This window comes from Hypanus sabinus, chromosome 18 (assembly GCF_030144855.1).
Source record: "Hypanus sabinus isolate sHypSab1 chromosome 18, sHypSab1.hap1, whole genome shotgun sequence".
NCBI lineage: Eukaryota > Metazoa > Chordata > Chondrichthyes > Myliobatiformes > Dasyatidae > Hypanus > Hypanus sabinus.
The window spans coordinates 65,973,997-65,982,007 of record NC_082723.1 but is presented as its reverse complement, the minus strand read 5'-3'; the positions used below and the strand labels follow the sequence as shown (position 1 = coordinate 65,982,007).

At 43.7% G+C, this 8,011-nt stretch overlaps 1 non-coding gene across 1 annotated transcript; it reads left to right on the top strand.

The window, feature by feature from the left end:
* Positions 1-73, top strand: trnaf-gaa (transfer RNA phenylalanine (anticodon GAA)). The gene has a single exon. It is a non-coding gene; the product is annotated as a tRNA-Phe (tRNA).
* The last annotated feature ends 7,938 nt before the right edge of the window (positions 74-8,011 follow it).

Below are 8,011 nucleotides of genomic sequence, written 5' to 3'. Positions count from 1 at the left end.
GCCGAAATAGCTCAGTTGGGAGAGCATTAGACTGAAGATCTAAAGGTCCCTGATTCAATCCCGGGTTTCGGCACTGTTACTTATTTATTGGGTATCGCAGTAGTACAGCAGTTAGTTTTATAGTGGACACTATTAACATCTTGAGTTCAGAATTCAATTCCGATATCCTCTGTAAGCAACTTTGTACATCCTTCCCATGTGCACATGGGTTTCCTCCCACAGTCCAAAGACCTACTGGTTAGTAGGTTAATTGGTCAATGTAAATTGCCCTGTGATTAGGTTAGAGTTAAATTGTTGGATTGTTGGTTTGGTGGACCAGAAGACTTGTTCTGTGTAATAACTCTAAATAAAATAAATAAAATTCTGGAACAGTGAGATAGAAAGCAGAGGATAGTCACAATCCCATGGATACAGCAACAGTGAGGTACAAGGCACAGGAGGAGGAAAATAATTCAGACAGCAGAATGATGAGGTAAAAAGCACAGGGAAATACAATACTGCAGATGCTGGAATGGTGAGGTACAAAGCACAGGGAAATACAATACTGCAGATGCTGGAATGATGAGGTACAAGACAGAAGGGAAATACAATACTGCAGATGCTGGAATGGTGAGGTACAAAGCACAGGAGAATCACAATAAATGGGAGAGTGAGCAGCCAGAGGTCATGGTCCATTTAGGTACCAATGACATAGGTAGGAAGAGGGATGATGTTCTGCAAAGTGAATTCAGGAAGTTAGGTGCTAAGTTAAAGGACAGGACCTCCAGGGTAGTGATCACAGTATTGCTACCTGTGCCACCTGCTAGTGAGGCTAGAAATAGGAAGATGATACAGTTTTATACATGGCTAAGGAGTTGGTGTAGGAGGGAGGATTTATGGATCATTGGGCTCTCTTCCTGGAAAGGTGGGACCTGTACAGAAGACACAGTTGGCACCTGAACTGGAAGGGGACTAATATCCTAGTGGGAAGGTTTGCTTATACAACACGGGAAGGGGGGGGGAGGGGGAAATATTTAAACCAGAGTAACAGGAGGATGGAAACCAGAATCCAGAACAGTTAGTGGAGAGGTTGTGGAGACAGATGTTGTTAAGACCTCAGACCAAAGGTTGAGCATGGTGCGACTAATGTCCTGAATTGGGTATATTTTGATGCAAGAAGTATCGTAGGGAAGGCAGTTGAGCTCAGGGCATGGATCAACACACGACATTATGATATTGTATCCATTAGTGAGACTTGGTTGCTGGAAGCTCAATGAAACAGACAATGAGAAATGAGAATCAACTTTGCAGGTGCACTGGGGGTTAAAGGCATACAGTTTCCTTTAAAGTTTAACTGCTCCAACCAAGCCATCCAAAATTAGCTTTGCTGATTTTGTGAAGGTGATGCAGGAACTCTTAGAACTAAAGCCATTGTTGATTGCAGAATGTTTTAGGTTTCATAGGCAGAATCAAAAGGAAGGGGATTCCATTTCAGCTTATGCGGCTGAATTGAAGAGATTGTCTGAACATTCAACACACACAAAATGCTGGTGGAACGCAGCAGGCTAGGCAACATCTAGAGGAAGAAGTACAGTCGACGTTTCAGGCCAAGACCCTTCATCAGGGCTAACGGAAAGAAAAGATAGTAAAGATAGAAAAGATAGGTATATGGACAGGAAAGGAGTGGAGGGTTATGGGCTGAGTGCGGGTAGGTGGGACTAGGTGAGATTAAGAGTTCGGCATGGACTAGGAGGGCCGAGATGGCCTGTTTCCGTGCTGTGATTGTTATATGGTTACATGGTTATATGGAGATTTGAAAGTAGGAGGGGGAGGGGGAAATCCAAAATGATAGGAGAAGACCTGAGGGGGAGGTGTGAAGCTAAGAGCTGGAAAGGTGATACAGGGATAAGCAAAAGGGATACAGAGCTGGTGAAGGGAAAGGATGATGGGACGGGAGGCCTTGGGAGAAAGAAAGGGGGAGGGGAGCACCAGAGGGAGATGGAGAACAGGCAAGGGGTGATTGTGAGAGGGGCAGAGAGAGAGAAAAAAGGGGGGAAATAAATAAATAGATAGATAGATAGATAAGGAATGGGATAGGAAGGGGAGGAGGGTCATTAACAGAAGTTAGAGAAATCAATGTTCGTGCCATCAGGTTGGAGGCTACCCAGACGGAATATAAGGTGTTGTTCCTCCAACCTGAGTGTGGCTTCATCTTGACAGTAGAGGAGGCCATGGATAGACATATCAGAATGGGAATGGGACGTGGAATTAAAATGTGTGGCCACTGGGAGATCCTGCTTTCTCTGGTGGACTGAGCATAGGTGTTCCGCGAAACGGTCTCCCAGTAAGGGCAGGTGTAGCACTTGTTCTGCTTACAAGGATAAGTGCCAGGAGGGAAATCGGTGGGAAGGGATGGGGGTGACGAATGGACAAGGGAGTCACATAGGGAGCGATCCCTGCAGAAAGCAGAAAGGGGGGGAGGGAAACATGTGCTTGATAGTGGGATCCTGTTGGTGGTGGCAGAAATTACAGAGAATTATATGTTGGACCTGGAGGCTGGTGGGGTGGTAGGTGAGGACAAGGGGAACCCTATCCTAAGTGGGGTGGCAGGAAGATGGGGTGAGAGCAGATGTGCGTGAAATGGGAGAAATGCGATTGAGAGCAGAGTTGATGGTGGAGGAAAGGAAGCCCCCTTTTTTAAAAAAAGGAAGACATCTCCTTCATCCTGGAATGAAAAGCCTCATCCTGAGAGCAGATGAGGCAGTTGGAGAAACTGCAAGAAGGGGGTAGCATTTTTGCAAGAGACAGGGTGGGAAGAGGAATAGTCCGGGTAGCTGTGGGAGTCTGTAGGTTTATAGTAGATATCAGTAGATAAGCCGTCTCCAGAGATGGAGACAGAAAGATCAAGAAAGGGGAGGGAGGTGTCGGAAATTGTCAGTTCTGTGTTGGGCTTAATGATGCACTGTGGAATCTTACAAGAATGCATTCAGAAACACCTCCTAAATAAATTATGCTTACATTTAAAAGTGCAGTTGAAACCCCTGTCTCAATGGAAACCACAGACAGAGACACAATGGAGTTGCACTCTGGAATGTAAGTCAGCATGAACAAAATATGCGAGAGCTGGACAGATGGCTGCCTGGCCGAACAAACTGTGTTACCACTGTGGCAGGGTTTACCAGATCAATGCAGATGGAATGGCGAAACTTGTAGAAAATGTAACAAAGTAAGACACATACAAAGAGCATGTCAGACAGACAAAAATAAATGGACTGCACAGGGAAAAGAAGAAAATAAAAATTCAAGTTGCAGTTTCAAGAGCACTAAACTGTATTCTCTTGATGAAAAATCTGATAATGATGAGAGTGTGTGGCCTTGAGATTTACAATGTGAAAGCTAACAATAGACAAGAAATACAGCTTGTGTAGGCTCCGTTAGTCTCGATAGACCATGGATTTGCACCTTGGAAAGTTTCCAGGGTGCAAGCCCGGGCAAGGTTTATTTTATGGGAGACCGGCAGTTGCCCAAGCTGCAAGTCTCCCCTCTCCACGCCACCGATGTTGTCCAGGGGAAGGGCATTAGGACCCATACAGCTTGGCACTGGTGTCATCGCAGAGTGGTTAAGTGCCTTGCTCAAGGACACACTTGCAAGCCTTAGTCAAGGCTCGAACTAGTGACCTTCAGATAACTAGATGAGCACCTTAACCACTTGGCCACGCAAAATATGGTTTACTGCAGAAGTGAATGGCAAATTAATTAAAATGAAATTTACACTGGTTTGGCAGTTTCAGTTCTTCCATGAAATGAGTTTGAGTGGCTTTTCAAAGATACTAAACTGAAGCCTACAGATATCCAACTGAGAACTTCTACTGGAGAAAAGATAAATTCTGTGTAAATAACATTTGTAATAGTGAATTACAACAACCACCAAGACACACTGGTATTGTATGTGGTTAAAAAAAAAGGAAGGGGACATTGTGGGGACATGAGTGACTGAGACAACTACAACTCAATTGGAGATCCATCCACCATTTGCATGCCACATCCCCAACAATAGTCACTGAAAGCAAATTAAGAAAGGTACTAAATGACGTCACAATTGTCTCCATGCTGTACACCATGAACCATTGTCAGGTGTTGGTGCTAACCTCTGTGTCTCTGGTTGGAAGGTATATTGGACCAATGAATCTTCAGAGGAATCTTGACAGGACTGAAAGCAGTGGTCCGACTGCAACAGATTTTGCAGGCGACGTGTCTGAGAGAGCTTCCAATGTGTTAATCAGACAGCTACTTGTGAAATGTGGCTTAGTTCTGAGCTGGAAGAGAGTTCAAAGAGCTTCTGCAAAGTTGCAAACATTCGGCTTTTGTGAGTATAAAGACCCAGAATCTACTCTGCCTGCGGTAAGGGTTTTGCATGAACTTCGAGAGCAGGGGTTCCCAACCTGGGTTGCCCGCAGCCCCCAGGGGTTGCGAGATGGAATTTCAGAGTTGAGGAGTCTCATCAGTGTTAGCTAGAAGGTTACATCTCAGAGTTAAAAATCATCTCATAATACCAAAATCTTTATACATCCCGAATCAACCATCGAGTAACGACTTCGCTTTAAAACCAAACCCGCAGACAGTAGGTAAATTATTCAATTATAAAATTTTTAAAAGCTGCATTTTGATAAAAAGCAGCTGAAGTCATTCATTCATATTTGTCTCAATGCATTAGAGAAGTTTTTGAATTTCAAAGGTTTTTCATTTGAATTGTGTTAGTTGAGGAGGTATCATGGTTAGCACCGAGGACTTTGAATCGTGTGATGGGAGTTCATATCTCTGGTAATCATCGGAAATAGGTGTGTAAATTCAGTAGAGAGTAGCCTAATAAGTCGCGTCGCGTCCCTGTAAAATCGTCCACCTGACGATTTATCTTGGCGTAACCGTAGATAATATCGTAATATAATATTTGAAAGTGTATTTCTCGCGATACTTTGGTATAGGCGTGTCTGGTTGAGTAAAGCGGTCACCCCTGACTTCGTCAGATAGTTTTTCTCATATTAGCTCATATTTCTCTCTTTGTCTTTAACCCTTCATCATGTCAAAAAGAAGGAAATGGAATGATGACTATGTGTGCTTTGGTTTCACTTGCACAACAGGAAATGATGGCTTACAAAAACCCCAGTGCATTCTTTGTAGCGTTGTGTTTTCCAACTCAAACCTGAAGCCATCCAAGCTTCAAGAGCACTTCAAGAACAAGCATGGCGGAGCTGATGTTGAAGGACACGATGTTAGGTCATTGAAAATCAAAAGAGCTCGTTTTGATTCACAAGGAACTCTTCCAAAATTAGGTTTCATTTCTGTTGAAAAACCACTACTTGCTTCATACCAAGTGGCATATAAAGTGGCCAAATCCAAGAAGCCCCACACAATTGTGGAAGATCTCATCAAGCCATGTGCACTGGAAATGACAACAATTAACCTGGGCAAAGAAGCAAGACAAAAATTTGAACAGGTGCCCCTATCAAATAATGTCATTCACAACTGAATCAGTGATTTGAGTGAAGATATTTTGGACCAAGTCATCTCAGATGTCAGAGCTAGTCCTCTTAAAATCTCTATTCAGTTGGTTGAGTCAACTGATGTCTCCAGTTGTAGTCAACTCATCACATTAGTGAGGTATGTCAATGATGGTGCTGTGAAGGAAGATTTCTTGTTTTGTAAAGATCTGAAAACAAACACAACTGCAAAGGATGTGATGCAGCTGGTGAAAGACTTCTTTGCCAAACATAATTTAGATATCAAAGTCATTGGTTCTGTGTGCACTGATGGGGCACCTGCAATGCTTGGAAATAAATCTGGCTTTTCTGCTTCGATGAAAAAGGAGATTCCAGACTTGCAAGTTACCCATTGTTTTCTTCATCGGCATGCTTTGGCATCAAAAGCATTTCCCTCCAAATTTGAAGAAAGTCCTTGACACTTATGTGAAGATCATCAACTGGATCGGGGGGGGGGGGCATGCTTTGAACCATTGCATCTTCAAATCATTTTGAGGATCTGGGAAGTGAGCATTCAGCTTTGCTTTTCCACACAGAAGTCCGTTGGTTGTCACGAGGACAAGCTTTAACCCACTTCTTTGAACTGCGGGAAAAAATCAAAGTTTTTCTGGAGGAATGTGATCTGGAATCTGATTGGGGCAATGGAATCACAGGAATTCGCCCAAATGCTGGCTTAATTAGCTGACACTTTCACTCGTATGAATGACCTGAGTGTTTCTCTTCAAGGAAAAGGGATAAACATATTGAAGGCTTGTGAAAAGTTGAATGCCTTCAAAGGAAAGTTATGTCTTTGGCATTGAAGGATGGAAAGAGGCAGTCTCTCAAATTTTCCTTCACTAGAAGAGATGGTTGATGATGCTGGATCCATAATTCCTACTGTGCATGAAGAAATTGTGGCTCATTTGGAAATGTTGTCAGAACCGTTTGATGGATATTTTGCTGCTGGAGACCTGAAGATTTCAGAAGAATGGATCATGAATCCATATTCCTACAATTTGGAGAAAATGTCAGATGAAGAGCTGAAGGAAGATCTTATTGATTTGCGGACAAACTGAGCTCTTGAAATGCAATTTGAAAGCAAGACTTTGGAGGAGTTTTGGTGTGCAGCACTGGATATGTTCCCAAGACTTGGTGGAAAAGCAATCCATGTTCTCATCCCATTTGTAACAACATACTTGTGTGAATCTGGATTCAGTTCTCTCGTCAATCAAGACAAAACCTAGGAATCGCCTGAATCCACAGGCAGCCCTGCAGATCGCAGTCAGCAAGAAAGTTCCCCATTTTGACAAAATCATGAATGGGAAGCAGGAGTAAAGAAGTCATTGAATTTTATGTTCACAATTGGGATTGATTTTACTGTTTACAATTTTTTCTGAATAAATTAGAATCTAATTGCTCAATTTATATTTGCATTTTATGCACTGAGTTAAAAGCTTATCTTTTTAAGTTCAGTTTGTTCACCCGCAGTATTGTATGTGGTTCAGAAATTAGAAATTTGACTTCTTCATCTTCAAATGTGATATTACTTTTGTAAGGGGTGTGAACATTAATCAAGCATTTCCTAGGGGTGTGGGGCATAGAAAAGGTTGGGAATACTGTTCAAGAGGGAAACAAAAAGCTGCTTGTAAAAGTAGATGCCAAGACCAAAGCCCAGCTGGATGAATGGAAGGCCAAAAGGAAAGGAGTCATTGGAGATACGAAAACAGAAGATTTGTCGGGTGATGTTGTGGATGAAGAAAGCTAAAGGAGAGATCAGATCGTAATGGGAGCAATAGAGGGATTAATAAGGGAATACTCCGGTGAACTAAATACATCTTCCCAAGATCCAGGTGCACAAACTAGAAGAAAAGAACAGGGAAGAAGAAGAAAGGTGGGTACCGCTGTCAGAACCTCCTCCTGCAGTCTCAGAGTCAACTCCAACAACCACCACAGAGGAGACCTCAGAACCTGAGATGGTTTCACAGCCACAAGTCTCACCTGTGAGCAGAGTGACCCCCTTGACAGGAAAGATGTTTCCCACAAGAGTAAGTGATGCACCATCAATAACTCACACTGAGACGTAGGCGAGATATCGGCTTTTATTGACTGGAAGAAGGAACCAGGAGTGAGTGTCTATCATACAAGGTCCTGGAGACTGAGGCCGATCTTCAGGCCGCAGGTCTCCTTTATACAGGGGCCTGTGGGAGGAGCCACAGGAGCAGTCAGCAGGGGCGTGTCCCGACAGGCACATAGTTCACCACATTCACCCCCCCTTCGTTTGAAAAAGTCCTCATGTAGCGAAGGTTCTTACAAGTCAAGCCGATCAGGCGGTCGAATCTGTCGCTGCGATCTACGTAGCACCGGCTGTGACCGCATAGGTGCCGGCAACATTGGCGATTGCACAGGGGACGGGGGTTGCACGTGTTCTTGCCCACTAGGCGCCGGTGATCCCTCATGCATGTGCGAGGCGCCTGGTATAAATGCGTACGAAACGCCCGGTATACAAGTGTCGTGAG